Consider the following 15,319-nt stretch of genomic DNA (forward strand, 5'->3'; position numbering starts at 1 on the left):
TGAAAGACTCCCTTAGAGTAATCATGACACTTGTAGCTCATTATGATTTAAAGTTACATCAAATGGACGTAAAGACTGCATTCCTCAATGGAGACATAGAGGAGTCTATATATATGGTGCAACTAGAGAACTTTAAGTCTAAATACTCAAAGCACCTAGTATGTAGATTAAAGAAGTCCATTTATGGTTTAAAGCAGCCGTCCCGTCAGTGGTACCAGAAATTTGATTTAAGTGGTTACCTCATTTAGATTTAAAGAGAACCTCGTTGATCAGTGCATATATGTCAAGTTCAGTGGAAGCAAGTTTGTTATAGTACTTGTTTTGTATGTGGACGATATATTACTTGTGAGCAATAATAAGGATCTGTTGCTTCAAATTAAGTCATCTCTATCTGGTAATTTTGAAATGAAAGATCTTGGTGAAGCATCCTTTGTTTTAGGCATACAGATCTATCGTGATCATTCAAGAGACATTCTTGAACTTTCACAATAGGCCTATATTGAAAAGGTGCTTATAAGGTATGATATGCAGAACTGTATACCCGGTGACACACCTGTGTCAAGAGGTGACAAGTTCAGCTTGTAGCAGTGTCCATGGCTTAAACTTGAAATAAAAGAGATGGAGCAATTCTCATATGTGTCAACAGTGGGAAGTCTCATATATACACAAGTTTGTACTCGACCAGATATAACATTTATAGTGGAGATGTTAGGCAGATATGTTAGTAATCCAGGACCTTCACATTGGAAAGCGGTAAAGAGAGTGATATGCTATTTGCAAAGAACTAAAGGACATATGCTCACGTATTGGAGATCAGATCATCTGAAGATGATTGGATATTTAGACTCCGATTTTGCTGGATGCTTGGATAGCAGAAGATCTACTTCAAGCTATATTTTCATGTTTGCTGTAGGGGCTATATCTTGGAAAAACATCAAGTAGAAGCTAGTAGCCACTTCTACTATGGAGGTAGAGTTGGTAGCATGTTATGAAGCATCCAATCATGGGATTTGGCTATGAAACTTTATCACAGCATTACAGATCGTTGATGGCATTGACAGACCACTGAAGATCTATTGTGATAATAAATCCGCAGAACTTTATACTAAGAACAACCGCAGTTCATCGAAGTCCAAGCACATCAACATCAAGTTTTTAGCGGTTAAAGAAAGAGTTCAGAGTTGCCAGATTATGGTAGAGCACATCAGCACAGATTCCATGTTGACCGATCCACTCACTAAAGGCTTAGTGCCTAAGGTGTTTTATGCGCATATTGTGGATATGAGAGTCCTTATGGAAGAAGAACTCATCTAGTGAGAGTCTATATTTATTTTATTGCTCTATATTTGATAATAAAAATAAACATTTTATTTTGATTATTGTACGTATTTAAAGTTCAAAATATTAATGAGAATTTATATGTTTGTTTGACATTCTGACTGTGATATCATCATTACTACTGTTGTTTAGCATTTAGTGTTTGTAAATATGATACAGATTCCTTTTAGAATCATAAAGTTAATCATGATTTGCTATTGCAATTTAGCATAAAGTATTTCGTAAATATGATCTAACATCTTTTGAGGTTATCTTAGGATCAGTTGAAAATTAACATGTACTGATCACATTTCATGTAATTTTCACTCTACACATCTACATCTTGATCTATGTCATTAATGACATTGACATTGTGATTACTGTCGGGGCTTGTTATGATCATATATAGTAGCTATGACCTCTCTAGTCCTATACCAATAAAGTTAATAGATCATATTGTTTACTCAAGTATCTTGTACCCAAAAATTTGATATCAACTAAAGTTTTACTTATATTTCACATACAACTCACATATAGCCCAAGTGGGAGATTGTTGGATATAATTATTTCTATCAAGTGGGCTTATTTGTAAGTTTCATATGTGAATACGATCTGAACCTTTTAAAGTGATTTAACTTATGCTTATTGGGTTCGGTTATTGGATGTAGACCATGTATGTGTAGAACTTTTAGTCTCGCATCTATTATCATCTATATGCTGATAATAGATGTTCAGTATATATATAGACTTATAGTCTCACATCTATAATTATTTTGTGGGTTGATAATAGATATGCACTATATAATTGGTTGATCCCCACATAATTAGGGCATCTTTGAGATGTTTCTTCATTCCCCGTTGACGAAGAGAATTCGGCGCCATCAACCCTAACTCTTCTGAAAGGCCAACCTTCTTCTCCTTCTTCTTCCACAGGATTATTGGATCGACGAGCTCTACACGAAGAATAATGACAATTTCGCTGCATTCATGTTCTTTGTAATTACAGTATTTACTTTCTTATGTCATGTTCTCAATGAAACGAAGATCCATGTTCATATGTTCTTGGTTTTCCTATTCAAATTCTTATTTTGATTGTCTAGAATTCATGCGGCTTAAGTTTTTACAAGAACTATCAGAATCTACATTACAACAACTACAAAACTATAGCTGCTATAATATAAAATATTTTTGAGCACGTTAATTATATGTTTTATCAACTACGAAACCATAATTATTATAATTTGTGTAGTATATATGAAATTGCAACTACTACGACTTATGTACATTTACCCTTCTGCCCTCCAATATTACCTCTACCTAAATTCTAAATTAGTCAGACATGTTGTAGCAGCTATGTAACCATAACTGCTACAACATGTACCTACGCAATCTTAGTTACTATATATATGTTGTATTAGCTATAATTTCGCAGTTGCTACAATATGAATGTTAATGAATAAGTTGAATCTGAATTGCAGCAATTACAAAACTATAACTGGTACAACATGAGTGATAGGTGAATAGGGTTGAATCACCATTGTAATAACTATGAAACTATAGGGGTTGCAACATAAAATATTTTTAAAAAAGTAGATGTTTTATTAGCTATGAAATTGTAGCTATCATAAATTGTATAACAGTTACATAATTGTAGCTACTACTGCTTATGTAATAGCTACGAAAACACAATTGCTACAATGCACCTAACCGATTTAGAATTTGGACAAGAAATAATAATGAAAATAGTATGAAAAAAATAGGTCCGTTACCTTAGCGGCCTCCTTAGTACCAACTCCACGGATATGGAGGGAGGTAAATGTAGGTACACAGGGCATAGATGCATGATGAAATAAATCTCAGGTTGTCAATTCTTAATAATCGAATCTTGACTACATCAGAAATATCATAAGTCCACCATCTACACTACGTCATGAGAGCATGAAAATAATATGAAATATAAGATGATAAATGTACATAGTTGAATAGTGGCAAAGAGTGTAATTTTAGATTAAACAATAAAGTGAGAAGTGCTTTCATGATTTGCAAAAAAATTAATCGTCATTTTCATTTTTGTCCTCCATGTAATCCTTTTACCTATTTATATATAGGGAAAATCGAGTTCAAATCTCCTGTCCCTAAATTTCTCTATCCCTGTGTCCCACACATCGCCCCAGCCCATCGTCGGTGGCTTCCGGCCGCCGCCCCGATCAATACTATAACTCTTGGGGAAGGTGAACCTAAGGGGGTCGCCATCGGCACGATCGGTGCCAAAAATCCGGCCGGATTTGAGCAGGGGCTCAGATCGACGACAGAGGAAAGTCTGCTCAGATCCGGCCGGATTCCGACACCGATCGTGCCGATGGCGACTCCCTTGGGTTCACTTTCCCTAAGGGTTATAGTGTTGATTGGGGCGACGGTCGAAGGCCGCCGGTGATGAGCTGGGACGATGAGTGGGACACGGGGACAGGTGATATTGGGGATAGGAGATTTAAACTGGGGGAAATCATAACTTAAATTTTGTATATAGTTTCCATATCCTAAAATTTTTATTTCCCCTCCCTAGTCACTAATTTTTCTAATTGTTACTTATATTTTTTAGATAAAAAAGTCTAAAATTGAGTATAATTTCTTTTAAATTAACACATTAAACTAGAATCTAGTATATTTTCTATTAAATTGATTACGACTCTTTTTTCACCTCAATTAGATAGAAAATATACTAGATTCTCTTTAAATGATATTCAATTGAATGGAAAATATACTAAATTATCTTTAAATGATGTTGAATTTATCAGAAATTATATTAAATGGGAGAAAACTGTTATCAATTTGATAGAAAATATGCTCGATTCTAGTTTAAAATGTTGAATTTAAGAGGAATTATATTCATTTTTTTTTTTACTTTTTTAACTTAAAAATATGGGAATGATGTTTGCATGAAAAAATTGAAACAAATAAAATTTTATATGTAGAGATTGGAAATAAAGAGGGAACTGTATGACAGTTGAAGTTGTAATTGAGGATTTTTCTCATATATATATATATATATATATATATATATATATATATATATATATCAAAAAATTTAATTTTGATGTACATTTTTTCAATAATTTATTTTTAAAATTAACTTATGATTTAAAATCCATTTAAATTTATCGATCTGACGAAAACACATATCAATTTATTTTTTTTACGCTGAAGAGATTATTTTAACAAAAATACCATAAATTAATTTTAAAAAATAACTTATGGCATTGATTTTACTATAAATTAATTAAAAAGTGTTTCCCGTAAATTTAACACAATGCGATTTATAAAATATGATTAAATGCTGGCGTTATTTCCTCCCTCACACCAGCAGACCTCAACGACTTTGACGCACCCAAACAACCGACTACCTCCAATCATCGCCTGCCTTTCCTTGTTTCTTCCATTTCCGCTTCTTCCTCTCTCCTTCAACTCGACGACCAATTCGTTCCTCTCGGCGCCCGCTCTAGTTCTTCAAAGAGGTACGATTGTTTGTTTCCTTTTACATGCCATGAAAGTTAGGGTTCTCATCATTCTATCATCCTCATAAGGTTTGGTCCCATTCTTCACAGACTGTTCCCGGGGAGAAATTTTGGCTGGAAACGAGGTGATGAGCTATTACCTTGGATTGTCATCAATTTAATTGTTGTTCCGAACGTGATCTCGAATGCTACTCAACTGATTTCGAAGTTTTATGCTCATCTATTTCCTCTTTACTATTTCATGGCTTTGTTTCATACCTTCATGCCCGTTTTCCCCTTCTTCTATGCTCGCTCACGAGAATATGAATCGGCTCAGTTCCATAACATAAACGAATATTTTAATCTTCTTTCAACTCTGTATCTCCTCTATGTGATCACTACTTTGAAACTTCTGAATTGTTTTCCTTTTTTGATCACTCGATTAAAGCTAGTTTTTCTTCTTCTTTTTCAAGGTACCTTCGATGATTGGAATGCTTTGCAGGACAATCACTATTCTTATCTCTTATCTAGGGATTGAGAGTCACGTCAAATAATTTATCCTTTTGTTTCCTTAGGTCTGCTAAAGTTGTGCCTAATATTTCCATCTGGAAACTAATTAAAGTTGTATCTACTAGGAGCGTCTCTGAGTACTCAAACATGTAATTTGGTTGGCTCTTATTCTTGGAGAGTTAAAGTCAAGGTTGGAATTTTTTTTGCTTGTGTGGGGTAAGGGTTTAAGAAGAAAGTAAGAATATATGCCATACTTGGTGATACAGTCGCCGAAACCTTTCACAAGAAGCCAAAAGAATAAGGGTTAGATCAAATAGGAAAGAAAGATACTTCATAAAAGAGTTATCTATGTCAATGCTATCTTTTGATGTCTTTTGCTTATGATAAAGGTAACATACAATAGTTCTTAGAACTTCAACATGTGTCATTGATATAGGAGTATTTATTTGACATCTAATTTTCCAATAAAAAGTAAGTGTATTTATTTTTAATGCTACCCAATTCTACCAAAAATTTTATATGTTGCAAGCAAATATATTGGATTGCTTCATTAATAGCCTTAACTTTCTATTTAATTTGATTTTGCTCTATTAATTCAACTATGATAAGTTATCGATAATAAAACAAACTTTCTTTATAGATAGGTGACATAGGTCATATGGATATAGTTAGCTTGTTGGTCTTAAATGCTAGTCTTTACCTTTTCCTTAATATTAGAAAATGAAGGAGCGGACTTTGGTTAGAGGTATTACTACTTATTCAATTGAAATGTATCAATTGTTTAATGGATCATTTTTGTGAACCTTTAAAATGATCGCCTCTGTATCACAATTATACTGAATTACGATAATGAACAAGAAACAACAATAGTAAACATACATGTAAAGAAGGAATGATTACTATACTCATATTTCCAAACTAATATCTAAATATGATTGAGATCTTTGTTAAATCGAGTGATCCACGTACTGTGACATGTGCATTTCATGGTTTTTGGATTCATCCTATTATAAATTTGGGAATGCTAGGAGTTAGAATAATTGATCTTTGCTTATTTTAGATTAATTACAATATACACTCTAATAGTTGGACTCTTCATCTATCCCTTGCATACTTGTGTCCCCCCATTCCTAGTGGATACTTAATATTTCAATTTATCAAATCTGATTTTTTTTAGAAATAGTCGTGTAGGTACTCAGATTCATGCCCATGTTAGATGCTCATAGCTCAGTATCAAGTAATATAAATACTCATAGATATATGTACCCAAAATTATAGAATTGGGATGCTTATTTATGAACTATTTAGATGTACATATAATCTATATACATGCATGTTGTTTATTGATTTAGCTATTCAAATTTTTTTTTCATAAATTAAAATGACTATATCTATCTACAATACAACTATCTGTGAAAATCAAGATTATGGTATTAAATTAATCGTCTTGATTTACTGTTTTCACATATATGATAAGGAAAAGTAATAGGAACTATGTAATACCATTTAATGTGAGAATATTGACTTTTATAGTCTCATTGTGTTTTTTGGCTTCACAATAACTTCAAATCAATCTAATCCTAGAAAAGCGCAAATTTTTATTCTTGTTTTTTCAAATTCAATGGGACAATTTGCATTCTGATGATACAGTTTTAGATCAATGTAATGAATGATTGGTACTATAAATCACAACTATGAAGTATTATGAGTGGTATGATTTTCCATGTGGTCCAGGAGATTTATATGATGGTATGATATTCTATGGGTTATAGACACAAATCAGAGTAGAAGTAAGATGGAAAGGATGGCTAAGAATGAAGATATAAGTTATAACATCAACATAATTCTAGTAAATTTAATAGAAAGGATTATTTGTGCATTGCAATCAGAAAAGGATTTGGTTTGTGAGTTGAGTGAATTAACTTGGATTTTGTATGATGATCTCAAAGTCGTTTGTTTTTAATGGGTGTTGAAGTCGAACTGTTGCCTCTTGATCAAGTAGCTGATACTTTAACCTGGTAAAAGGTTAAATATTGTTCTTTTGATTATCACCAGCTCGTTAGATATATCTCGTATTCATTTTTGCACCGTGAAATGTGGGCTTTTGTTTGATCTTGGATAAAAATGTCAGTTTGTGTTCACTATCTCAGATAGTGCAGTATGTATGTATGTATGTGTGTGTATATATAATGCATACATACATACATACTGCACTATCTGAGATAGTGAACACAAACTGACATTTTTATCCAAGATCAAACAAAAGCCCACATTTCACGGTGCAGAAATGAATGCGAGATATATCTAACGAGCTGGTGATAATCAAAAGAACAATATTTAACCTTTTACCAGGCTAAAGTATCAGCTACTACTTGCAACAATTGACTTATCGTTTCGTTGTCAACTATGCATCTAAGCTATAATTAACATACCCAATAATTTCAATTCAAGTGTTATCTTATTTACAAATGGCTCATTTAATTGGCAGAAGTAACTGATAGTCTAATTATTTGGTCGGAATGTCATCACATCTATTTGGTAAGTACTAATGTTATTTGTAACCTTTTTATTATGATAAGACTTCAAGCTTAATTTTTCTATGTAATTGCCTTATAGGTGGAGTGGTGGACTATAATCATGGTAATTACTGAGAATTATTCTGATTTGTTACAGTAATTCATAACATTATATGGTAAAGTTGTAGTCATTTTATTGTTTTGCCTATCCTTTCCAATCTTCCAGGATTAATCTCCCACATCATCAGACTTGTATGTTAATAGTTGAGAGGGATGAGATAATGTACTATTATTATCCATTATTACCAAGGGTGGAGCTAGGATATTGATTCAGTATAGGCAAATTGTGGCTACTGTCGATGGACATGTAGCGGAGGGCGCCTCTCTCGGTTTAGTTCCGGCGGCAGGCTCGATAATAGTGTCACAATTGAAGCTCTCAGCTTCATAAGCCACGACGTCATTGCACGGCTAGACAACGATTGACTCCAACTCACAAATCACAACTAAGCCATAAATCAAACATAGATTTAGCCATTTGAATCAAATGTTGGTATATTATTAGTATACTAATAGAAAAAGAAATACTAAAAAGCACAACATGCAGATATGGTGATTACGAATAACTACAATAGCAGATACTTCAAATCACCTACTGGACGAGAACAACTAAAATCATGCCTCCATTTGATGTAATAATTTATTTATTGTATAGTAATTTTGTTTTTTGTTTGGGCCCAGTGTGGGTGCTGAGCGGGCTCCGCCACTAATTATTATGTGAGATAAATGACTCCCTATAATATCCTATAGATAAAATATCCAATGTAGAACTAAAACCTACAACACATATGACTCTAACAATAAGATAACTCTAACACTCCCCTCTAAAGGTGGTGTATAGATATTATCTACATTTGGCTTGTTATGTAAGCCAGAAAATTCCTCTAATAAGAAGATAAAAACTTAGACACTTGATGATGATAATGAAGAAGAAGATAAAGAAAAAGACTAACGAAATAGTTGAGATGCTTAATGTGGCAAAAGGTGATTTGCTCACCCCCATCGCCCCTGTCAACCCTTTCCTAAGGTAATATGGAGGAGGTAAATCACGGATGGCTACTAGCAATTGGTATAGTGGTCAAGGCATAGGGAAGACATGCTCGGACTAGCGAAATAGTTGAGATGCTTAATGACACTATGCTAGATCGACAAGTAGACTGAAATTGATGACATGGCTAAGAATTTTTTTCATAAGATAGATGATGATGGTCTTGATATAGTCTACTTAACTCATTAAATTGAAAATACCACGAGATTCTAGATTTTCTAAGATGATAATTTACTAAAGATTAAAAAGTAAAGTAGATAAACTATAATTCCAACATTTTTACTCTTGAGATAATAAATTAATATGGGGTGTCAACTCTACATATCCTCTCATATCATTGGGCTCTATCTTCTACTATATTATTCATATATATTTAACTAAATTTTATCCTATTTTATTGTTACTTGCTAAATCTTTTTTTCATTTAATGTATGTATTTATCATAGTTTCACATCGCCTAAGTGGAACATTTATTAATTGTTTAAGTACATGTTCGTATTATCTTCAATGTCACTTGGAATTTCTCTCAATAAGCGTAACCTCAATTTTCTCTCAAATGTTTTTATTTTTTATCCATTCTATCCTCGTAAGTTCTCACATCCATCTTAACATCATTATCTTTGTGATTTTTATCTTTTTTTTGTGTTCTTGAGTTATACTCTAACATTCAATTTCATATAATATAATAAGCTTTTGTAGAACTTTCTTTTAAGTTTTAGAGGTATTGGATGATCACAAAAAAACACCAAACATTCTTCTCTATTTCAACTTATATTTTATGTAAGCCATCTCTCTCAACCTCGTCATCATTTTGCAAAAACGATCCTAAAATGCTCTGAGTTATATAGTACCTCTAATATTGTTAAACTTAAATTTCATATATTTTTTTTTACTCTACTGAGTCTACAATCTTTCACATCTAGTATTTTCCACCAAAATTCAAGATTACCATTTAATCCTTCACGTGCGTCATCTACTAAAATAATATCATTTGCAAATAACATGCACTATGATAATGTACCTTGGATGTGTCCGTGAGTTTATGATTAGCATAAAAAGATGGATACTTATAGTTGATCTTTGATATTACTCTATCTTTACATGAAAAACTTTGATTAATTTGCTCGGGGTCTTCAGTTTTGTCATCACATTCTGATACGTATCTTTAATTATTTCAATATGTGTTATGTTAACATCTTTCTTTTTTATAATTCTCAACATAATTTCGTTTATCATAAGTTTTGTTCTAGATCGACGAATACCATGTGTAAGCCATACTTCTTTTACTAATACTTTTCAATTAATTGTTGGAGAAGATGTATAACTTTTATTGTCAACTTTTTAGACATGAATTAAAATTGATTTTTAATCACCACGATCCCCTTATGTAGCCTTTTTTTCTATCACTTTTTCTTAAAGTTTTATGATATAACCCATTAGCTTAATGCTTCTATAATTTGCATAAGTTTGTATGTCTCCTTTATTTTATACAAGGGACGAGTGTACTTTCCTTTCATTGATCAATATTTTATTCATTTTCAATATCAAGTTGAATAATTTCATAAGTTATTCAATATCTTACTTCTCTAGGCACTTTTATAGCTCTATTGGAACGTTAGCTGGTCTAACCATCTTTTTTTTCATCCCATTTAAAGCATGTTAATTTTTTATGTATTGAATTCTATGATAAAAATTTAAAATTTTCTGACCTACTTAAATTACCTAAGTTAGTCACCTAAACCTTCATTAAAAAGTTGATGAAAATACCTTTTCGATGAAAATACCTTTTCGATGACTCTTTTATATTCTCATAATTCACTAGTACTATATTACATTCAACTTTAATGCATCTTATTTGGATAAATCTTTTATTTTCCTCTTTCTTGCTTTAACTATGCTATAAATGTCTCTTTTTCCTTTTTTTGTATCCGATTGTTGATATACACGTTCGAAAGTTTTATTCTTGGCTTCATTCATCGCTTTGTTTGCCTCTTTTTTATTGGTAATTGTATATATATATTTTTAAAGTTTTCTTCATTCATACAAGTGTATAATAACTTATAAGTTGTTTTTTTTTTCATTTCTCTTTTAGTCTTGTACTTTCGATTTCCACTACTAAAATTTTTTACTTGGTGTTGTACATCCTTTTGACTTACCCGAGTATGCTCTTGACCATCATTTTCAAATTTAATACCATTTTATTCCATACTATATTCAAATCACTATGTATTTCTCCTAATAATTGTGCTTCTATCCTCTCTTTAATTTCCACCACTTAATTCTAAGAGTTGTACACGTTTTCCTTCAATTTGTACTATGTTTGAGACATATATCTAATACTACTAAGTTATATTGGGTAGTTAGGTTTTTCTCAAGGATGATCCTGCATTTACAATTTTTTCTATCTTTCTTCCTAACCATACGAAAGTCAATCACACTTTTGAATGTAACCAAGTGTTTTTTTATTTTCTTAAAAAATATATTAGTTATTATAAATTCATATATTATCATAAAATCTAATTTAATTATGAGAAAACTCAACAATTGAAAAAACAATCATAGTTAATCTTGTATCTTTCCTTGATTATTTAACTTAATTGAATCCAACAATATTTTCTTAGTATCTTTCCTTGATTATTCGGCATAATTGAATCCAACAATATTTTCTTAACATCTTATCTTACACACTGAGTTACTAAACCATCATAAATTTAGAGGACAAGGAGAATCTATAATTGAATTGATGATTGAGTAGCATCATTTTTTTTTCAAAAATAAAAATAATATAGATACATACAACAATGACATCAATATATTTTTTTAAGTTGACACCAAGTATTCAGTTTATGTCAACTAATTCTAGGTGACCGGTCCGACCCCACGAAAGTTTCCCCATCGAGCACCAGGGTAAATTGGGAAGTGCTCGGTGGCCCATTAGCCCAGTTTTCTTAGGTCAACTACTCATTAAAGAAAATTCATCCGTTAATTTGTCGAAATTGGGATTCGATCCTTAAATGTTTGGAAAATCGAGAAGGCGCACTGCCGTTGCACCATTGCCTCAAAGGCAATAGGGACATCAATATTGAAGTCTAACAACTTAAACCATAATGATATCATTAGCTAAAGTTTGTGGATTGTAGTAATACATTTTTGGTTCATGGAATTCCGTCCAAATTAAAATCAAACACCATAGATTCTTTTCCTTTTTAAGTTCAAAATTTTGAATTTTCTTTATAATTTTATTATCTGAAGATTTCTTAAATCTTCTATATCTATATTTTGCTCCTTTTTTGGGCTAAAGTATGTCCTAATCTCTTTATTCCCATTTCATTTAAGGAAGCTAATGAAAGTCAGTAGTTAATAGTTTGCTCTATTTTGAAGTACTAAAGTACTAACAAGAGAAAGAAATATTTTTTTTTAACTATCTTAAGCTATTTTTTGGCCTAAGCGATAAAGCTTTTTCATTGTCCTTAATAAACAAGTTTGTAAGAGTAATTTAATTGTATCTATGTTTTCTTCCTTGTAATCTTCTAAGTGTTTCTGGATATACATTATAATAACAACATTTATACAAAAATGGCCGCTGGTGCACAATTCCTATCAATGCGGGTCTCGGGGAAGGGTCTATTGTACGCAGTCTTACCCTACTTTGCAAGAGGTCATTTCAGAGACTCGAATCCATGACTCTAGGTTACACGGCAACAATTTTACCGTTGCGCCAAAGCTCCCCTTCATAATAACATTTATATGTGAGATAAATTATTTTAATGATTATGATTCAAGTCTTTTAAATCAATCAGATAAATAATTCTCACATTGATCATTAGAAATAAAAATCAAAACTATAAGTTTGATGCTTCAAATCATGGTTTAAAATCTCGACCCTTGCCGAAGTTTCGGTTCGGACTGGAACGATGCTATTTCGGTATCGTATTGCGCTGTGCCAATATAGTTTTGATATTTTTAAATATATAATATATTAATTAAAAATAAGATATTTAACATAAATATTTAAAATATAAAAATAATCTGGTAATAAATATGAAAATAGATAAATAAATAAATAAAAATTTTATTATATTTTTTTAGAATTAAAATAAATTAATTAGATAATTTTATTAGGGTTTAATAAAACATCTTTATATTATCCCTATCATAACTAGGAGTTGATTAAAATAATTTACCTAAGTTTTAATTAAAAAAAACCCACCCACCTACCAGACTTGTTGCGTGAGAAAGTCGCATGATAACACGGCAGTTCGCGCGACTTTAGGGCAGTCGCGGGGGTCCCGCGATCCCTCCGCGGGGGTCCCGCGACCCCTCCACGGTGGACGCCGGGGTCACGCGCCCCCTCCACGGCTACTGTATGGTTGCGCGACGCCTTCACTACAGGCGCGGGGGTCACACGACCTCTCCATGGTGGTTGCGGGGTCGTGCGACGCCTCTCTGCTGCCACAGGGCCTAGTATCAAGGTCGTGTCAGTGCCAGTCGACGGGCGGAACGAGATGTTTGGCTCGTTTCGATCGGTTCGGCACGATATTTTAATCCTTGCTTCAAATTCCGACTTAAATTTTGTTTAACATATTAATATTTAGTTATTTAAGAAAATATTAATTGCATAAATATTCTATTTATTATAATATTTATTTATTTTATTTTTTAACTTCTGATTCTCTTTTAACTCCGCCCATGGCGAACTAGTCATTACCGGTCCCAAGTCCGGATAAAGGAGGGTTGCCGACCAGCATTAAAACTATGATAAATGTTCAATGAATGGATATATTAAACTATTGTACTAATGCTAGGTTATTCCTTGGAAGGAACATGTGTCTGATTGTAATGTCTCAGCAATGACCGTTACATCTTCAGAACTTGAGTGTAGTGCTAAATATGTAAGAGTTCACGTTGCAGGGTCTGACTGTAATGTATCGGCAAGGACCACTACATCTCCATGAGAACTTTGGTGTAATGTTAAATAGGCAAGAGTTCTCACATCATAGGTTGGATAAAAACAATATGATAGAAAAACAAATAGTCTGATTTGGAACATGAAACATAGGAATCCTCATTGGTAAATCAATGGAGGTAGTAGATACGATGATTAGGAGAAGAATTAGTATTTTATGTGTGTAAGAGACAAAATGGGTAGGTGAGAAGGCAAAGATGATATAGAACTCGGGTTTTAAATTATGGTACACAGGAAAAAGTAAATTAAGAAATTGAGTGAGTATTGTTGTAGATAGTTCGTTAAAGGATGAAGTTATTGGCGTAATTAGAAAATAAGATCGAATTATAGCCCTTGAGATAATAGTAGCGAAAAAAACTATCAACATAACTAGCGTATATATATTATAATAGAATTAGATGAAACTACCAAATCAAGGTTTTGAGACGACTTAGATGAAGTATTACAAAACATTCTGCCAAATGAAATGATTTTAATAGGAGGTGATCTAAATGAGCATGTCAGATTGAAAAATGAGAAATATGAGAGGGTACATGGGGTTATGAGTTTGAACGAGAAATGAAGAAGGAAAAATTATATTAGATTTTGCGATAGCATATGACCTTTTATTAGCTAATATATTTTTTAAGAAAAGAGAAGAACACTTAGTTATGCTTAAAAGTGGGAATAATAAATTACAAATTGACTTTCTTATGGTTAAGAAGAAGGATAGAAAGATTTGTAAAGATTGTAAGGTATCCTTGGAGAAAGCTTAACTATCCAACATAGGTTAGTAGTGTTAGATATACGCCTCAAGCATAATATCAATAAAAAGAAAATATATACGACTCCTATAAGTGGTGGAAGTTAAAGGATGGGAAGTAAAATATATTTAAGGAGAATGTAGGAGTACAAATATATTAGGTGAACTATATGGTGGCTCTAATATGACATGAGATAAGATGATATCAAAGTTGAAAATACTAGTTAAGAGTGGACTCGGTGAGTCAAAAGGACATGCACCACTAAATAAAGAATCTTGGTTGTGGAATGAGAAAGTATAAGAAAAAGTAAAAGAAAAACGAATAGCTTATATGGAATTATATATTTGTAAGAACGAGAAAAATTTTAAAAAAATATACAATAGCCAAGAAAGAGGCTAAGAAAGTAGTGAATGAAACAAAGAATGAAATTTTTGAATGATTATATCAAAAATTGGATACAAAAGAAGAGGAAAGAGATATTTATAGAATAGCTAAAGTGAGAGAAAGGAGACGAAATCTTATTCAACTAAAATGTATTAAAGATAAATGTAATAGGATACTAGTAAACGATGGAAAAATAAAAGAACGGTGAAAGAAGTATTTTCATCAACTTTTTAATGAAGGTTTAGGTAACCAACTTGATTTAGGTAATTTAAATAGGTCAAATGAGT

At 32.1% G+C, this 15,319-nt stretch overlaps 1 protein-coding gene across 9 annotated transcripts in view; it reads left to right on the plus strand.

The window, feature by feature from the left end:
- Window positions 1-4,671: 4,671 nt before the first annotated feature.
- Window positions 4,672-15,319, plus strand: part of LOC121967584 — a 33,950-nt gene continuing 23,302 nt past the window's right edge. For 4 of the 9 annotated variants that reach the window (XR_006107805.1, XM_042517895.1, XM_042517902.1 and 1 more), the window contains exons 1-4: window positions 4,672-4,829; window positions 4,920-4,954; window positions 7,807-7,856; window positions 7,935-7,958. The gene's annotated coding sequence lies outside the window, so the exon portion shown is untranslated. Of the gene's footprint in view, window positions 4,830-4,898; window positions 4,955-7,806; window positions 7,857-7,934; window positions 7,959-15,319 lie in introns of all 9 variants that reach the window. The other 5 variants (XM_042517896.1, XM_042517900.1, XM_042517898.1 and 2 more) reach the window with 5 other exon arrangements.

The sequence above is a fragment of the Zingiber officinale genome, chromosome 3B (genome assembly GCF_018446385.1).
Source record: "Zingiber officinale cultivar Zhangliang chromosome 3B, Zo_v1.1, whole genome shotgun sequence".
NCBI lineage: Eukaryota > Viridiplantae > Streptophyta > Magnoliopsida > Zingiberales > Zingiberaceae > Zingiber > Zingiber officinale.